Here is a 19,738-nt window from a genome sequence, read left to right on the forward strand (position 1 = left end):
AAGTTCTAGGGGACTAATGACCTCAGCAGTTGAGTCCCATACTGCTCAGAGCCATTTGAACCATTTGAACGAAAAAGAAAAGCAAAACACAAACAGTACATATGTACAAAGTCAAAACCACTACTTAACTTAATGGTGTACGCTCCACCTCACTTTGTCCATATGTACTGTTTGTGTTTTCCTTTTCTTTTTCGTTGATAAATGTATAGCTATGGTGTTCTTTTAATCATTGACAAAGGTCTTCTTAGGCACTTGTGGGTTTTATTATTGTTCTGAAGAAGGTGGTGTTATCTACGCCGAAACCGGGGTTAACACTTAACACTAGGTGCTTTTTTGCAATTGAGGCGGGTTTTTAGTTTTTTAATATAAAGAAAGAGAAATCATCAAGAACCTCAAGAACAATAGAGCACCAGGAGAGGATGGAGTCATCGCGGAAATCTGGAAGCTACAATATCCGGATCTCACAGGACACATACAGAACATCATGAAACAGATGTAGGAAACAGAACAGATACCGAAAGAATGGCGCACAGCACTGATACACCCTCTACAAAAGAAAGTGGCTAAGTCGGACCCAATTATGGGTATCTCACTGTCACCTGCCACATATACTTTCCAAAGCACTGCTAAAAAGATTAGAGATGCAAACAGACCACCTGATTGGCGAATACCAGGCTGTGTTTCGTAAACACGTCGTGCGCTGAACAGATATGGAACCTTAAGATGATACTACAACACAAATAGAACATAGAAATCACCTTCGCCGACTTCAAGAAGGCGTTCGACTCAATAGACAGAGGAACCCTCTTTAAAATACAGACAGAATACACAGTATATAGGATGACAGTAACCATAATTCAGCAAACACTAACAAACACGACATCTAAAGTGAAGTTCTGTGGAGAGCTCTCAGAACATTTCGAAATCAGAACAGGAGTCAGGCAGGAAGACGGCCTCTCGCCATTGCTGTTCAACATAGTTCTGGACAAAATAGTTAAGGAATCGAAATAGACACAGAAAGGAGTCCTGTTAGGAAAAGTAACAGTCAACTGCCTAGCGTTCGCAGACGATTTAGCCATCGTAACGGCACGAGGAACAGGAACAATTAGAGCCATACAGGGTGGCCGAGCGGTTCTAGGCGCTACAGTCTGGAACCGCGCGACCGCTACGGTCACAGGTTCGAATCCTGCCTCGGGCATGGATGTGTGTGATGTCCTTAGGTTAGTTAGGTTTAATTAGTTCTAAGTTCTAGGGGACTGATGACCACAGAAGTTAAGTCCCATAGTGCTCAGAGCCATTTGAACCATTTAGAGCCATACAAGAACTACACGAAATCGTAACCAAGACTGGACTACAGATATCATACGAGAAAACACAGTTCATGAGCACCCAAAAACACCCATCAGTACACACAAAATATGTGACAATACACAGAACAGAAAATTTCAAATACCGAGGAGAAACAATACAGATTACAGGAAGAAATTAGGTGTCTAATGAAGAGAGAAGAGCGAAACTAGGGAAGGCCTACAAGTTTACTTGGAATCACTACAATAAGAAAGCTATCTCACGAAAGGCCAAGCTACGACACTACGGGACGGTGGTGCTAGCGGAAACACTATACGCAGCCGAGACCACAGTAGTACAAGGACAGACACGAATCAAACAGATAAAGAAGACGGAACGAAAAATACTCAGGACAATATTCGGGGCGACACAAAAAGACGGGATATGGATAAAGAGGCCACCTGAAGAACTATACGAACACACAAAGAAAATAACAGACCAAATCAGGAAACGAAGACTACAGTTTTACGGACACCTTAGCAGAATGGCGCCACATAGGATAACGAGACAGATCTTGGACTGGGTTAGCACAAGCAACAGCAACAAATGGATGAATGAAATAAGAAATGGCATGGAACAACTCAACATCACACAGGAAACAACACAAAACAAAACTCTCTTTAGAAAACCTGATCAGAAGAATCGTACAAGAGACACCTCACAACAAACGAACACAATGGACCGAACAGAGATGACAAGAACACAGCCAGAGGATGAAGGAACACTGGGTGAACAGGAAAAAAGAGTAGCCGAAGAGAACACAGGATCTAAAGTGGACCGAAGAACGGAAGCAGAAACACAGCGCACGAATGATGAAAGTTTGGGTAGAACGTATAGAGAAAACTACAGGGAAATGGAGATGAAGTTTAGTCTAAATACGATCTTCAAGGGCATATATATATATATATATATATATATATATATATATATATATATATATATATAGTGTGTGTGTGTGTCATAACAAGTGTCTGGCACTGTGGTTAGATCGATTACTGCTGCTACAATGGCAGGTTATCAAGATTTAAGTGAGACTGAACGTGGTGTTATAGTTGGTGCACGAGCGAAGGGGCACAGCATCTCCGACGTAGCGATACAACCGTTTCACCAGTAGACCGGTAAAACATCAAATCTCCGCCATTGCTGCAGGCGGAAAAGATCCTGCAAGGAAAGGACCAACAACGACTGAAGAGAATGGTTCAACGTGACAGAAGTACAACCCTTCCGCAAATTGCTGCAGATTTCAATGCTGGGCCACCAACAAGAGCCAGCGTACCAAGCATTCAGCGAAAAATCAGCGATTTGGACGTTCGGAAACGAAGGCTCAATCGTGTACCCATGACAACTGCACGAAGCAAAGCTTGACCCCTCGCCTTTGCCCTTCCAAACCGACAGTGGACTGTTCATGACTGGAAACGTGTTGCCTGCACGACGAGTCCCGTTTCAGATTTATCGAGGGGATGGCTGCGTTCCGGTACGGAGACAACCTCATGAATCCATGGACCCCCCCCCCCCCCCCATGTCAGCAGGGGACTGTTCAAGCTGGTGGCAGCTCTAGAATGATATGGGACGTGTGCAGCTGGAGTGATATGGGACCCCTGATACGTCTAGATACGACTCTGACAGGTGACACGCGCGTAAGCATTCTGTCTGGTCACCTGAATCCATTCAAGTCCACTTCGCATTCCGACGGACGTGGTAATTCCAGCAGGACAATGGGGCACCTCACTCGTCCAGAATTGCTGAAGAGTGGCTCCAGGATCACTCTTCTGAACTGAAGCACTTCCGTTGGCCACTAAACCCCCCAGACATTAATATTATTGAGCATATCTGGGATCACTTGCAAAATGCTGTTCAGAAGCGATCTCCAACCCCTCGTACTCTTACGGATTGATGGTCGGCCCTGCGGGATTCATGGTGCCAATTACGTCCAGCACTGTTTCAGACATTAGTCGAGTCTATGCCGCATCGTGTTGCGGTAGTTCTGCATTTTCGCGGGGGCCCTACACGATATTAGGCAAGCGTATTAGATTCTTTGTCTCTTCAGTGTATATTATACAGTTTCACGAGTCAAACAAGTGGCCATTCACACACAGCCTTCCCTTCTATACCCTCGATGTTCCCTGTTAATGCGATCTGTCAGTTATCTCACACCACTGAGCAGTATTCTAGTATTCGTCATGCAAATATTTTGTAAGCGTCCCTCCCACAGACTCCAGTCCTGCACCATCGAAGTATAAAATCGACGTTTCCCATCTGATCCATGGATCGTTTGATATCGTCCCATTTCTAACCATTTTCAAATGTAAACGGTTGTAATTGTTAGATCTAGGTTATCTCACACAGTGCTCAATCTGTGGCCATGCCGAGCTTGACATTGTTATGTCACGAAATAAATGGAAGGAGATCAGAGTATAAACTCCCGTCGACAACTAGGTCATTAGAGACGGAGCACAGGCTTCGACATTTTTAGGGACTGGGAGGGAAATCAGGTGTGCCCTTTTATTTGACTGGAGCAATGTAGGGAAATACAGGAAACCTAGATCTAGATACTCGGACTCAGATTTGAACTGTCGTCCTTTCGAATGCTGTCTCAGTAGGAGCACAAAACCTGTTTAGAGTAGTATCATCTTATGGTATTCAGCTGAGATGTTAGTGGCCGGGAAGTTGCCGTGGTCTAGCTGGTGTAGGTAAGACAGGTGTGGCCTTGAGCAGTACGGTCGCTTGGCTGTGTGCAAGCCTTGACCTGCTTGGTTACAGGAAATTGGCAGCGTCGAAATCTCAAATGGTAGGAAGATACAGGGGGAGGCGGCGTGCTTGCAAAGTAGAGCAAGATGGCCATGTGATTGAGTGTGTAAAATACAGCCTGATATATTTACTGAAAATACCAAAACTGCTTGCAGACCTGGTACTAAAATTCTAAAGACAGCGTTTGATTCAGGGCAGCGGGAAGACCCCACTGAAAATAATACCTTGCTTGTAAACATTTTCTTCATAAAGTTGATGAAAAGTAGATGACTTGAAATTATTACTGTTTATAAAATCTGTAATTAATTAATATAGTCACGCAGTGCATGCATATGATGATATAATACCACCAGTGTCACAAATTTCCAGCCAACCGGTTTCAAATAGAATTTAAAATTCTTTAACTAGTTTTCAACGCCAGCTAGCGGCGCCTTCTTCAGAAGAAACTGTTGCCTTACCTAACAATATCACAGGAAGGTACATTAATAGCAGGTAGGCATTAGAACAAACACTTAATTTTTGCAAATTAAACTGCATAAAAATACTCACATGTGGTTAAAAGGAAATTTGAGCGACATCGCTCTAGTCAAAATATTTATACCACAATTAAAACATTTTCCACCTGAATACATAAGAGGTACAGTCAGAATTTTAAAATAATATATAAATATGTCACTACGAGCACTACGGTGGTATACGACACGAGTGAGTAACAGCGACCTTGCGAGCGGGCCGTAGGAAATGACGACGTGAACATGATAGAGCTCGCGCCATCTAGTTGCAGAATTTACAGAGTTTTAACAACATCTATACGAAATTAATATAATAGTGATTGACAAATTAACAGCATGCAAATCATAAAAGCAAGGGAGAGGAAAACAGTATTTAAGGACCTAACAGGAAAGTGGATAACGGACATTAGCTATCAGACATCTTTATGTAACGGCTTTAAGCCACTGAAAAAATTTTTAATACGCGAATGTAGTTGTTCATTTAATATGAGGCCATCATTTAGAGAAAAATGTTTTAAGATCTGTAACTCTTTCAAAATGTTTAGTCTAAAACGTTTTCTTTCACAGTGCATTTGCTACGGCCCGCTGGCACAGTCGCTGTTACTCACTCGTGTCCTTTACCACTGCAGAGCCCTTAGTGGCTTATTTATATATTATGTTAACATTTTGACTATACTTCTTATCTATTCAGGTGGAAAATGTTTTAATTGTGGTGTAAATGTTTTGACTAGAGCGTTGTCGCTCAAATTTCCTTTTAACCACATATGAGTATTTTTATGCAAATTAATTTGTAAAAATTAAGTGTTTGTTCTAATGCATACCTGCTATTAATGTACCTTCCTGTGATATTGTTAGGTAAGGTAACAGTTTATCTGAAGAAGGCGCCCCTAGTTGGCGTTGAAAACTAGTTAAATAACTTTAAATTCTATTTGCAAACGGATGGCTGGAAATATGTGACATTGTAATTAATTACGGTTGCTGATTGCAGCCAGGTTCAAAACTTTATAATACGACATTAAAAAATTGAGAAAAATGAATTAATAGCCTCCCACAGAATCAGATACTATGGTCATTCAGACATAATATTCTCTGTAATTTTTTTGTTATATTTTTGTCTGAAAACATTTCATACTCCTAACTTACTTCTTCTTGTATCACTTGTCTCTTGGCTCCACATCTGTCAGCATGAATAGCAGAAGGTGAAGCTACTGTACATTTGATTTCAATTCGATTTAACGAGGTGTGGTGTTATTAACATTTCCTGTCCTATCCTTGTTATTGAATTTACTTTTCAGAGATTTAATGAGGAGAGAAAACACCACTGCTGTTACTAACACAGTGATGCTACTGATCAGTAGCCATTGGTACGGCCTTCAATGCATACTGCATGATCAGTAAAAGAACCTGCGGTTTTTTTCTCAAAATTTGGTTTCCGAAGTCCGATAAACGTAAAGAAGTATCGCTCTTCTGCCCTTATACTAGCGCTGAAGTACATACATTACTTTCCATGACCATGCATCGCTTTATTAGCAGAACAACTATTAGATATCGTGCTGATCCAAAAGAATTTCATTCCCGTCATAAATATAAGTCGAACTTCTCTCTTTTTCGCTAATGATATGGAGCAAATAACATCTAACCATTTACCCAAGAGAGGGAAGGAATTGGAATACGTCACTTTAAACCTTTTGATATTATTAATGAAGAGAACCAGTCACATTTATTAATAAACCCATTCGTAAATAGTTATATAAGATTTATAGAATAGTATAAAGAAAGTTGCCTTAATCAAAATTTTTTCACGTGAATGCAAGTGGTTAACATCACCATAAGAATACCCGTCAATGATCCCAGTAATTCCTATGTATATTTGGCGATATGCCGAATTTTTAATATACATCAAGTTGTCATTTTGACTACCATAGGCCTGCGACCCCACTGAAAGTCATCTGACGCTCTTAGTGCGCAGTGTGATCGCAATTTTTGCTCTGGCGTACCGGGTGGAACCATCTGGAATCGCTCAAAATCATTCGACGAAATCTGAACGCGATCCGAAACAGCGAAAATTGGTTAAGCTTCTTCAGCCCTCCTGTTTTGCGCCTTGCTATAGTGTTTTCACAAGGAGGTGCGACATCGTCACACGCGTGAATAGGACGACAAAGGGCCTCTGTGGGACCCCCAGTTCGGCAATACCCGCGGTGGTGCTCGCCCACATTTACTGAGGATGTAAAAATGTACCTTTACGGAGAAAACGTGCTAGGTCTCTTCCTGATGCCAGATGTAATTTTTTTTCACCTAAGAACGTGTTTACATCCCCATTTTTCCTAGACATTCCACTGTTATTTTTCAGTTATGGCTTTAGATGTTTTCCTTCACTTGTGTTTTTGTATTGTTGTAGTACACGTCTAATTGTCTTCCCAGGTGTTACCACATTTCTAACGAATCGGATTCTATTTTTCACAGAAGCTAAGAGTTCAGAGCAGTAAGGAATTTCGCTATATAATTGAGTTGGCAAGGGTAATGAAGGCAACAGGAGACAGGAAAGTAAAACAGCTCACATACTGAGATTAATGTATCAACAGCTGTAGATGCATGAACGACGATTTACTATACTGCATCTCAAAGAATGTTAATTTTCGCACAATTTAAAAACAAATAATCTATAAACGGACCGAGCATTCGGAACGAACGATTCAGAGTGAACATATGGTAACAAAAAGGCTGCTATATGTGCGCTATTACAATCAGAGCAACGTACCATGTGCGTTGTCAACGAGGGCTTGATAATTCTACTCAAAGCTATATAATACCAATATATGAATCTTTGAGAAGAACTTCACATTTATTCGTCACGCAGAAAGATACCACGCAAATTGATACGAGAGACGAAAAGTCAAATATTTATGTTGACGTTGTTTACTACGTAATAGGTGTCTTCTGAATCACTTAGAGATAGGTGGCAGTTGTCGACACTAGGGTAAGGAAATTCTTCTACTCAGTCTGCTGTAGCATTCTCACACAATCTTCTAGGGCCTAAACATGTCTTTACCAGACGGAAGTACTCTCTTATGAAACAGAATTGTTCATTACCTACAGGCCTTCCATCGTAATTCAGGTTATTTACTTTCACTGTGGAACCAAGAGATCTAAATACTGTATACTTGTGTAAATGTTTAAGTTAGCTAAATGCACATTATCAGAATAATATTGTCATGGATACGATGAAGCAGTCGAATATAAGTATCCTTAAACATTATGATATTTTCGTTTAGTAAACATTTCGTTAACTAAATTCGGTTATTTCCAGTAATACCACGTCAACAGCATCTAGCTGCACATATTAGAAAATAATCTTTATGTAGCACATATATCTGATGATGGATTTTCTCGAAAACTTGTTAATGATACAGTCAATCGTACCAAATTACAAAAAAGGACTGGCTGCATATTAAATCTACAGAAACCGAATTGTTAGTTATTATATAGGACGTGAAAAAGAACCACATGTACAAAATTTGAAGTGTTTGCAGGAGGCAAAAGAGACACATCTGTGTGTGACAAAAATGTCGTAGGTGTATCGTTTCCCCACAAAGGTTCCACGAAGGTTTGTCGCTAGTGATGTTGAGAGACTGTGTTCAGACTGCTGTGTGATTCAGTCATAGAGATGTTGATGAAAACGTCGTCCGTGTACATTAATGCAGTGTGCTAACGACTGGCTATCACGCAGATAGAAGTACTTGTCGCCTGTTTGGTTGAATCTGCAGCCATTACTCGTTAAACACCTGATTGTTTTGAGCGCGTTAGACAGCCACTAGCATGTAGATTCAGTTGTGCATTAGTATAAACGGACAATATTTTCAGCAATATTTCTAAAATAATTTTCCTCACACAGCATTTGAACACTGTCTATGAACATCACTAGTGCGAAAACCTTCATAGACACCTAGTAAAAACGGAGCACCTCTGACATATTTGTCACATTAATAGTGTTTCGTTTAACTTCCTCTAAACACACCAAAATTTTACATACATAATTTTTAACACCCTGTATTTGCTTCTCATATACAGCATTAAAAGGAAGATTAAGCTGTGATCAGTTAGAAAAATGATGAGACCACCATAGTCCCTTATCATGTATGGACATTTTGGAGGAGATTAGCTTCCTCAAAACAGAATACGGAATGGTAATTGGAGCTAGAAGGATGGAACATTCCATTTCGAAACGGTTAGGGAAGTCAGTAGTCCGAAGTCCACACCGTGATGAGTGTGCAGAGAATACCACAAGCTTCAGGTATTACCTCTTACCCCAGACAACGCAGTCGCCGACGATCTTCACTTAACAGGCAAGCAACAGTGCGTGAAATAACCACAGAAATCAATATGCGACGTACGAACAGCGTATCCGTTACGATATTGCGGCGAAATTTGGTGTTTATGAGCTATGGCAGCAGACGACGAAGTGAGTGCCTTGCTAACAGAACGACATCGCCTGCAGCGCCTGTCCTGGGCTCGTGACCACATCGCTTCGAGTTTAGACGACTGCAAAACCGTGAGTTGGTCAGATGAGTCTCGATGTCAGTTGGTAAGAGCTGATGGCAGTGTTTGAGTGTGGTGCAGGACCCACGAAGGTATGGACCCAAGTTGTCAACAAGGCACTGTGCAAGCTGTGGTGATTCCATAATGGTGTGGACTGTGTTTATATGGAATGGATTCGGTCCTCTGGTGCAACTGAACCGATCACTCACGGAAATGGTTATGTCTGGCTACTTAGAGACCACTTTCAGTCATTCATAGGGTTTATATTTCCAAACAACTACGTAATTTTTATGGACGGTAATTCGCCATGTCACCGACCCACTATTGTTCGCCATTGGTTTAAGAACAGTGATAAATGCCATCTCACATTCATGGGATACAATCTAGAGGTCAGTTCGTGCAAAACCTCCTGAACCAGCAACACTTTCGCAGTTATGGATGGCTGTAGAGACAGTGTGGCTCAGTATTTCTGCACCGATCTTCCAACAATTTATTAAGTCGATGCTGTACTAAGCCAGAGAAAAAGAGGTCCAACACGATATTTGGAGATATACAATGACTTACGTCACCTCAGTGTAGAGAGGCATAGTTGAAAGTGAACCACGGAACAGCTTGGCAGTTTTTACACAGACTTATCATTGCCAAAGATTAAGTTGTGGCAGAAAAAAATCCTAGGACCGACTGGGATTCATCTCCAGAATTATGGATTTGCGGACTAACGCATACCCACCACGACCCTAAAGCACACTGCTACTAGGCAGGTATATAAAATTCAACTGCTCGAAATGTAGGTAAAACATATAGCCAGTCCCGTTTTTAAGTCTCGCTGTTGTGAGCAGAGTCACTGTTTCTCGTTAGCATCTCATATCTGCAGACAATATACGATCCTTGGAACCCAAGTTGTGAGCAGAGTTGTTGCTTCTCGTTAGCATCTCATCTCTGCAGACAATGTACTATCTTTGGAACCCATTCAGCATGCAAAGATTCCGACCGACATCTCTTCATCAGCCGGAGACGTACTTGTATTTCTTCCTCCTGGTCCTTCCCGCATTCTCAGTCGAAATTGAGTTCGTTGCCAGTGACTGCGAACAAGTTGGACAGCACGTTTCCGATATATCGACCTGGAGCAGCTGAGTGTAGCAGACCGTGGGGTACTGCAGGCAGCAGGACGGCGGTCCGCGAGTAATGACGTCCTCCCGCGCTGCGCCCGCCGGCCACTAAACCAATCCCCCAGCTGCAGCGGACCGCCGCCCTCCTAGAGTCGTCTCCCCCAGCACGAGTTTCTCGACGGCCACGTTATTAAATTGGTTCTGCGTAATCCGGTTCCCGCCAATTACGAATCAATCGCGTTAGCGAGTAGGAGGCGGCGCGGCGTAAGCCAGACCCCTGGTGCGGCTGCAACCCGCCTTGCGGACACCTGCTCCCCGCGTGCCGCCGTGCCCCGCCAGGCTCCCCGCCGGCGTCCACGCTGTTGCGGCTACGCCTACAGAAGTCGCATAAGAGCTGCTACGGAGGAAGCGCAAATCTTTGTCTGTGTGTCAAAATACACGTTAAGGAAAGTCAGTTACTGCATCAACGTTGTGATGCAATTGTATTGAATTCTACGCTCTTTTAGTAAGTCAAAAATCCGCTGAGAGCACTCGAACTTTAGGGGAGACTGGGGCTAGTTGGCATAGACTTTCGTTTTTGATTATCCTATTGTATTGTGAAATACGTGTAGAGATTCTGGTGAATGGGGCAGTACGAGAAGCATTCAATAAGCAATGCAACACACTTTTTCCCCCACAATTTCGGTGAAAAATGTGGAATTAGCCGTGGAACATTCCCGCTTCAGCTCCTATAGTTTCATGAATTTCCGATAGGTGACGGCGCCACGTGTAGCCTTCAAAATGGTATCTGTAATGGAGGTGAGTTCAGAGCAGAAAGCTGTTGGGTTTCTTTTGGCGGAAAACCAGATCATCGCAGACGTTCATAGGTGCTTGAAGACTCTACGGAGACGTGGCAGTGAAGAAAAGCACGGTGAGTCTTTCGGGAAGGAGTCTATCATATTTGCAACGAGATCACACAAACCTGTCATATCTCCCGCCTGCAGGTTGGCTGCACACAGTTGTGACTCCAGCAGTGTAGGACTTCAGCGTATTCGTCACCACAATAATGGGAACCAACTTCCCCTTCTCCATGACAACGTAAGACCTCACACAAGTCAGCACACCTGAGGGGAGCCCACAAACCTTCATTAAAAATTGAGAAAAATCAGTCAAGAGCGTCTCAAAAGATCATATACTAATGAGGTTCATACATTATATTCTCTGTAATCCAGTCCCTAGCCCAGATTTCGCACCTTCCGACTTCCATTAGTTTGGTCCAATGAAGGAAGCACTCCGTGGGAAACTGTACCTGTAGGTGATGGGGAGGTTGTTGATGCAGCAAGACGTTGGCTCCAACGTCGACCATTAGAGTGATCCCTGTTAAAATATAGACCCTCGCAGTAAGGGAGCATAAGACTGTCGTACTCAACAGAAATTGTTGAAAAATAAGGATCTGTAGGCCAAATAGTGTAGAATAATATGGTATATTGGAATCCGGAGTAAACAGAAACTGATTTCACAAATAAAGTGTTGCTTTTCTTATTTAACATCCCTTGTAGCTTAACTTTTTAGCTACAAAATCGAGTATTACCGCTTAATTAAATACGTGTCTAGGAAACATTAAAACCACTTTCCCTATAAGCTGGCAAATATGACAACTAACCCCAGGTACTGCGTTAGCTGGCAAACCTTGGGGCGATTTGGCATAAATCGATAAGCTCAAGGCTGACCAGAGTGGCCAAGCGGTTCTAGGCGCTTCAGTCTGAAACCGTGCGACCGCTACGGTCGCAGGTTCGAATCCTGCCTCGGGCATGGATGTGTGTGATGTCCTTAAGTTAGTTTGGTTTAAGTAGTTTTCAGTTGTAGGGGACTGATGACCTCAGATGTTAAGTCCCATAGTTCTCAGAGCCATTTGAACCATTTTGATAAGCGCAAGGATTCTTAGGCAGAACACAGCAGTTTTCGAGGAAAAACCTTTTATCTTATCACAACTTGTGTTATATTACCTCTTCAGATAGTAAATTGTAGAAAAAACAATTCCTCATGAACAAACGATGTTTGAAAGTGTATAAAACAGTATGAACTTAAAAGTGTGAACAAACAATGAATATATATATTTGTAGATCTGTTCCTTTGAACACTAGTGTTCCTTCGGAGAGAACAGACACATTTTCATCCTGCACCGACTATGAATCAATATGCCAAAGAATTAAGGACATTAGCTGCCAGTGGGCATTGATTTATATCAACGTGGCTAGTGGAACCCGGGTCTCCTCCTTACTAGACAGAAGCGTTGACTACTGCGCCATCCAGACACCGCCGTCACCTCAACTTCACGGACTATCCTGGCAGGACCAAAATGGTGTCTGCTCTTTCGGACGTAATGAGGCTAACGAGACGGGGCACCACATCAGTAGTGCGTGGTATAAGCTGATAATTTGGTTCTGACGGGAGACGTACCCTAGGGTAGTCCGTGCAGTTGCGGTGACCACTGTGTGCGTAGTCATAGGCGCATGTGACTAATAAACAAGAGACTCGGGTTCGAATCCCGGTCTGGCATAAATTTTCAACCTATCCTGTTGATATAAACAATTCCCACAGGAAGCTAATGTTTTTAATTGCCTAGTGTCTGTAACCAATAAATCTTTCAAGGAAAATAAATTCTCTTTGCTGTTACAACTATCTATAGTTGCTCAAAGACAATTATCTCAATATTTCAAACCAGCCACAAATATAGTTCGTTTATTTCAGTAGGTCAGTTCAATTTCCGCATGATTTTACTTTTTAATATCAGACAGAATCATTTTTGTCTGGCCTCCAGTTTTCCCCTTTTTGACAATGGTTAGCATGCGAATCTCACTGCCAGGATTCGATAACATTCCCAGGGTGCTGCCGGGGATGATACCATGCAAAACCCAAGTCGTTTACATGGAATTCAGGGTGATCAGAAGGCCGTTGAGATTGGAGGGACTTGTTGCTGGTGTTGTTCTATGTGACCTGTTGGCATCTTTTTGAGGTTCTTCAATACTCGTGGGAACTGTCGAACGAAAACCTTCGCAGTCGCCTAGGCAGGAGGCTGGGATTGAAAGCTTTTCACCACGGAGGCGTTCTTCAGCCTCTGAACAATCACTAAGGAAGGCCAAGTTGTCGTCATTCCTGCGTAGATAATATCTGACTCCCCGTCATAACAATCCGTAGAACAAAATTCAAATCGATGTTGGGTTTGTGAACCTTAGATATGACACCCTTTTTGACTATACGTTGCTTTTTCTTCTTATTGGCCCTATTAGCTACGATTCTGTCTTTGATGGGACCTATTAAAATAACTGTAACGCTTCGTTTTGTTCCATTATTGTATTGCTATCGCGGCCCGGCTGTAGACAAAGACTGAATTTGTTCTGGGTTGATGTGCATTGATTCATGGTTTACAGAAATTCTTTCTTTTTTAACGAAGAGTAACGGAGGTTTTAGTTGACAAAGGTGTGGGGCCAGTTGTCATACGCATACCAACTGATCCTATATGTAACTATGCCAACTAGGTCTCCCCGAGATATCAGAAACGAAATGGATAATGCGCAATCCAAGATATAAGAAACAAAAGAGTATGATGCATGCAGGCAACCACAGATACCCACTCTTTCGAAAGCCGCCTTCAGTATCTTCTCAATTCGATCTACAAGTTCGCCAGAACAAAAAATCTTACGACAAAAAATGTACTCACCAGTCGGAAACAGGCGATGAAACAGAGTCTCTTCGCCCGTGACGCTTCCTAGCAGACTGAAATTACGGTGGGCGGTGCACGATCAGATACACTCCCCTCTAGCACAATTCTGTAATTCCACGGTGGCAGAAAATAGAAGCTGTGTGCCTACTATCCCATAGCGCGCGCTAACTCCAGTCTCTCCACCGAACTGGACCAGAACCTTTATTCACTTTAATCTAAATTATCGCGTAGCAGTTTCATAACATAGTAAAATAACGGACATTGTCGTCTACATCGTAAAACTGCGTGCAATTATCGGTTATTTTACTTATTCAGGAATATCGAGATTATGCGGGTCCAGATTCTCCCGTTTGTGAACTATCCGCGCACGGTTAGACACTTTTGAAAAATCTAGAGAACCGAGCCTGAAGTATTCTGATAGAATTACAAGAAATATTCTCTTTCAGGATACAACGTTCCCACCTTATGGTCGGTAACATGCTAATTTCAATAAATTCATACCTCCACTGACCCAGAAAACTACTGCTGTGAGCTAACTTTCGTAGTTTTAAAAGAAGTCCTGCCCACACTGAGTAGCTTTAAATTTCGTGGTTACCGCGTTACATAACTGCTTCATTGCCTTCTTCATGTATGAGCGTTGTTTCCAAATTTTCCTATACAAAGAAATCTTGAAACTTTCCAAAAATTATAACAGTCATATGGGTGATTTTACCAACGAAATAATGAAATTTCATCCACTTTAGATTCTGTATTCTTTAACATTCAGACGATCGGTTTACAAACATCGTTCAGCTTCCACAGCAATACAATACCCAACTTTTCACATGAGCTACAAATCTCCAAATATTCGCTGTGACTACCCAAACATATCTGCTGTTAGATCATCTCTTCCAGCCAAATGAGTGGTTATTGCTGTTGACACAGAATCTAACAGTTTAAATTGCTAGTAACAGAAGTATTTATACTGAGTTTACACATATTTTACCTAAGTATAATAAAACTCAGTGGAACTAAGGTTGTCAAATTTATAAGATTTACATAGACATGTCGCTTGTTAATTAACTTAAAAAACTGCTCTATTCATATCAAATGGAAGCAGCATTTCATAGAGTTTTCCACTAATAAGTAAATCGATTTATTCTTTCTTCATAAATACCTCGTAAAATGATCGATAGCCACCACGATTGAAGGGGTCCCAACATTCATAAGGTCTGATTACATCACAGGATGTAGACGACGAAAACATCTGTTGGTCGCCAAATGGCGATTCCTATAAACTGGGGTTTGAGCTGCTGAGTGGCAAGGATGTTACGTACATATTGTATACGGTAGACAAATAGAGCGAAGACGAGGCGGTTGAGGAGCCCTTTCTCAGGAGCACTGAGGCACTGAAATGCATTGATATTCCGAGTATGAAGGTAAAAATTCATATGGCTACACTGATCTTTTGACTGTCCACAAAATGAGAACCACCGTCAACAAAAACTGAACGAAATTCAACAAAATGAAAGTGTCAAATGTTATATCGAGAAGGTGACCTGAAAGTAAGTTATCTGAAGTACAGTACGCAATTTTGTAAATGCATAGTCAGTATCTAGCGATTATGGTGTAACTAAAGCAGTGAATTTTCTCATGTATCACGTAAGGCGTTTCGTAAATAGAGGAAAGAGCAGTTATCGGTGAAAACAAATGTAATTCGGATTATCCATCCACTCTCAGGTACACATTAAACTAGATACTCGATAGCTTGCTGTATACGGTTCACTACCATCCTACATGTAATTAATGATTGCTTATTTCGTTTAACTTTTAGAAATTATCCCGACGTTTCTAACAGTTATTAAATAGATTTTAGAACTACACCGACTTTGAACACAATGAAATACCTCGAAGCAAGCTCTGTATCAGTATGTAACTTACTCAGAAAATATAGTTCTTGTGAAAGACGTCTGATTCTTAATTCATACAAGGTATCGGCAGAGGATATCAAAAAGATTCCGTATTTCTAGATTTCGAGCGAATATTTTGATTGCCTTGACTTAGAACCTTAAAATTTTTACGGAGCAAAGGGACCATAGACAAATAGAGCGAAGACGAGGCGGTTGAGGAGAATGTAACACAAATCTGAACTTGATTCGACAGACTCTTCTGGAGAAGACTTTTGACACTGTTCCTCACAAGCGGCCTCTAATCAAAATACGTGCCTATAGAGTGTCATCCCAGTTGTACGAATTGATTCCTAAATTCCTTTCAGAAATATTATAGATCGTGGTAACTGACAGAAAGCCATCCAATGAAATAAAAGTGATATATGAGGTTTTTCAAGGAACTGTTATGGGCCTTCTGTTTTCCTAAACTATATAAAGATTTAGCAGATAATCTCAGCACCTTTCGCCAATTGTTTGCAGAAGATCCTGTCGTTTATGGTGTATTAAAATCAAAAGAAGTTGAAAATTTATCCCAAATTTATTTAGACAAGATATCTATGTAGAGCGAAAAGTGGCAACCGAATCTGAACAACAAAAAGTGCCTGGACCTAGACATGAATACTGAGCAAATCCTTTAAATTTCTGTCCAAAGCTATATAACACCAGTTTAATGTTTGTCGGATCGGTTAATTATCTAGTGAATAAAGCAATGATCGCCTTAAATGGATACATCACATACAAGATGTCGTGAGGAAGGCGAAGCAAAGACTACGTTTTATTGCCAGAACACTTAGAACAGGTTTTTCTAAACTGACTGCCTACTCTACCCATGTCCGTCCTTTTCTGGAATAATGCTGCTCGGTATGGGGCCGTTATGAGAAAGAACGGACGGCAGACGTCTCAAAAGTTCAAAGAATGACTGATCGCATTCTGTTATCGCGAAATACGACAGATAGGGACACGAATATTATACGCGTCTTGGGGTGGCAGTATTCGAAACAAAGGGGTGTTTCATTGTGGCGAGATTTTTCATGAAGCTGCCATCAACTTTTCCTTCAGATGGGAAAATATTTTGTTGGCTCCCACCTACATAGGTGTAAATACCCATGGTAATGAAATGAGAGGGATCAGAGTTTGCACGAAAGCCTTTTAGTATCATTTTTCCGTTTGTTATTCGAGAGTGGAACTGTCAAGAAATAGTCAAAGTGGTTCTATGAACTTTCTGCCAAACAATTAATTGTGAACTGCAGAGCAGCAGTGTAGATGTAGAAGCCGGAACCACTTCTTTATAGTCACGTTATAGCCTCTGAATTGGATACCACCCACAAACTAGCTGCATCCACGCCCAATACGAAAACGCTGCTCAGTGTACGCTTTCCTTGAAAAACCATGTAGAATGCTCTATGTCTAAATACCTCGATACAAGTAATTCGTTAATATCAATCAATTGAAGCATCCATACCTTCTGAAATATTTTGCACAGGGAAAACCCGGTGCTAGATTTGTGACTCAAACTCAGTTTCTCTGGTTTTCAGCAATGTGGTCAAGTTTCGTATGCCATAAAACCTGGCTTCCAGCTCTAGATCGGAGCCGAAGAGCCAACTATAAGACAAACTTTCGATCACACATGACTAGCGATTGCAGTCCTCGTTCCCTTCTCTGAATTCTGAATACAAGTGATCGTTGAGTTGGGCCACTGTGCACAACGATAACTCCGTCAAAGTGAGAACAACAAGTTTAGTGTGCACCAGTTTATATTTATTATTAGTGTGTCATCTAAAAATGGAAAAGTTGTAGGAGAACGTGAAGGATCTTGGGATTCAAGTTAGAGCTGAGTGTAACAGACATGTATTTGTTCTAATGACAAAAGTCACAATAAAAAAAATTTACAGGTTCGAGTAGGAGTCGAAACACCGAATGTTCTGTATAAACTTATATATAAAGTTTGTACGAATATATATATCTCTCCTAGGAATCGAGAATCTCAACTGTTAATATTGGTCCTGGGAATTCCAAGTCCATATCAAAATCTCTACACTACTTCCTCAGACTAGCTGGGTCATGCAAAAAGAAGCGAGTGGGTGTCTACAGTTTATATATGTAGTGAGAGAAGATTTGATAAAAAGCTTTTGATATATATACAAAAACATGACTATAAGTTACTTTTTTCATATAATAATGTTCATCTGTTATGTTTCTGACACATGATAAATGCAATGTGCGATTCCAATGGCAAAAGATATTTTTATGTGTTTTTGAAAGATGACTGCCAACAGCCGTAAAATAATGTATAAGATACATATTTGAACCATCCTGTATTTTTATTTTAAAATAAAACTGTACCAGTTTTTGTCTTGGACTCTCTTCACGGATGAAGGGTTACAATGGTTTAAGCCTCCATGTTGCACTGGTCATTACTTCAAATGTGTAGTGCATACCATGAATGTAAATATATGAGACAAGACTTTAAAGCAAAGATCCGAATTCTAAATGTATACAGAGCAGGTTAGTACTGCTCTGTATACATCCATGAAGATAGTCTATGACCGAAACCGGTAGAATTTCGATTTAAAATAAAAACAGCTGATGGTTCATATATACATTTTATAGATTTTTATAAGATATAACTACAATTTAACATGTTTCCGAATTTTTTGCTATACTTGTATTGTTAATCTTGTTAACTGATGTATTTCGTGGTTCTAGGTCAATCGGAAGTACATTCCAATTAGTGAGTTTGCTTGTATGAAAATATCTGACATAAATTTGCGAATCTTTTGATGGCGTTGACTTAGAAACTTACATTTTTTACACCACTACCGCCACCGCCATCGAATTTGGCATGTGACACAAATCTGAACTAGATTCTTCAACCAGTCCCAGAGAAAAATGTAACTTAAAAGGGGGATAAAAATACAGACGGATAGAAGCTGACAAGAAAAAGCAAAAAAGTTGTGTGATGCAATTAAAAATTACCAATTTTCAGACTTTTTTTTACTTGCGCTATGAAACCTTGCTTCTTTCCAAGTGTAATAATTCTAGGTCATCGGTAAGCAACCTGTAGGTTTCGATGAGTGAATTTCTATCAAAACATGTGACATAAATGGCCGTATCTTTTGATTGCCGTGACTTAGAAGCTTACAATTTTTACACCGAAAACTTACCATGGACCTTAGAAGATAACGGAAATTTGAACCTGGTATGCCAAACTATTCCAGAGAAAAGGGGCCTTAACCAATGCGTAGATTATACTGACGCATAAAAAGTGACGAAAAATATTTTTTCGTATTATATAATTACAGATTAATAATTTTAGACTTTTTTTCTTTACTTGTATTATGGAACTTCACTTCGTCCCAAATTTCATGATTCTATGTCAATGGGAGCATCCTATAGGTCTTTTATAGTATCAGAATATGTTACATAAATGGCTGTATCTTGTGATTGAAGTGACTTAGAAGCTTAAATTGTTACACTTACAAAGAATTATAGACTTTAATATGTGACGTAACTTCGAACTCTACACGTCTACCCGTTCCTGAGGAAAACGGTTCCTTGTAATCACAGACAGAGAGACAAACAGCTCGACGGACAGCAAAGGCATCCTCTAGGAGATCCGTTTTTGTTTTCATAGACTGAGCTATGGAACCCTAATTAACATAAAACAAAGTCATCTCAAACTCGCCTCACATTACAAAATGACACACTCTGAGGTGGTACAAAAAAAGAATGGTAGATTGTATGAAGATAGCCTGATGACATCTGGTCATGGGGGCAGCTCGCGAATGTCAGTGATACTACAAGGTACCACAAATCATAACCAAATTAAGCAACAGAACGTCATTGGAAAAGTAA

This window comes from Schistocerca cancellata, chromosome 3 (genome assembly GCF_023864275.1).
Source record: "Schistocerca cancellata isolate TAMUIC-IGC-003103 chromosome 3, iqSchCanc2.1, whole genome shotgun sequence".
Lineage (NCBI taxonomy): Eukaryota > Metazoa > Arthropoda > Insecta > Orthoptera > Acrididae > Schistocerca > Schistocerca cancellata.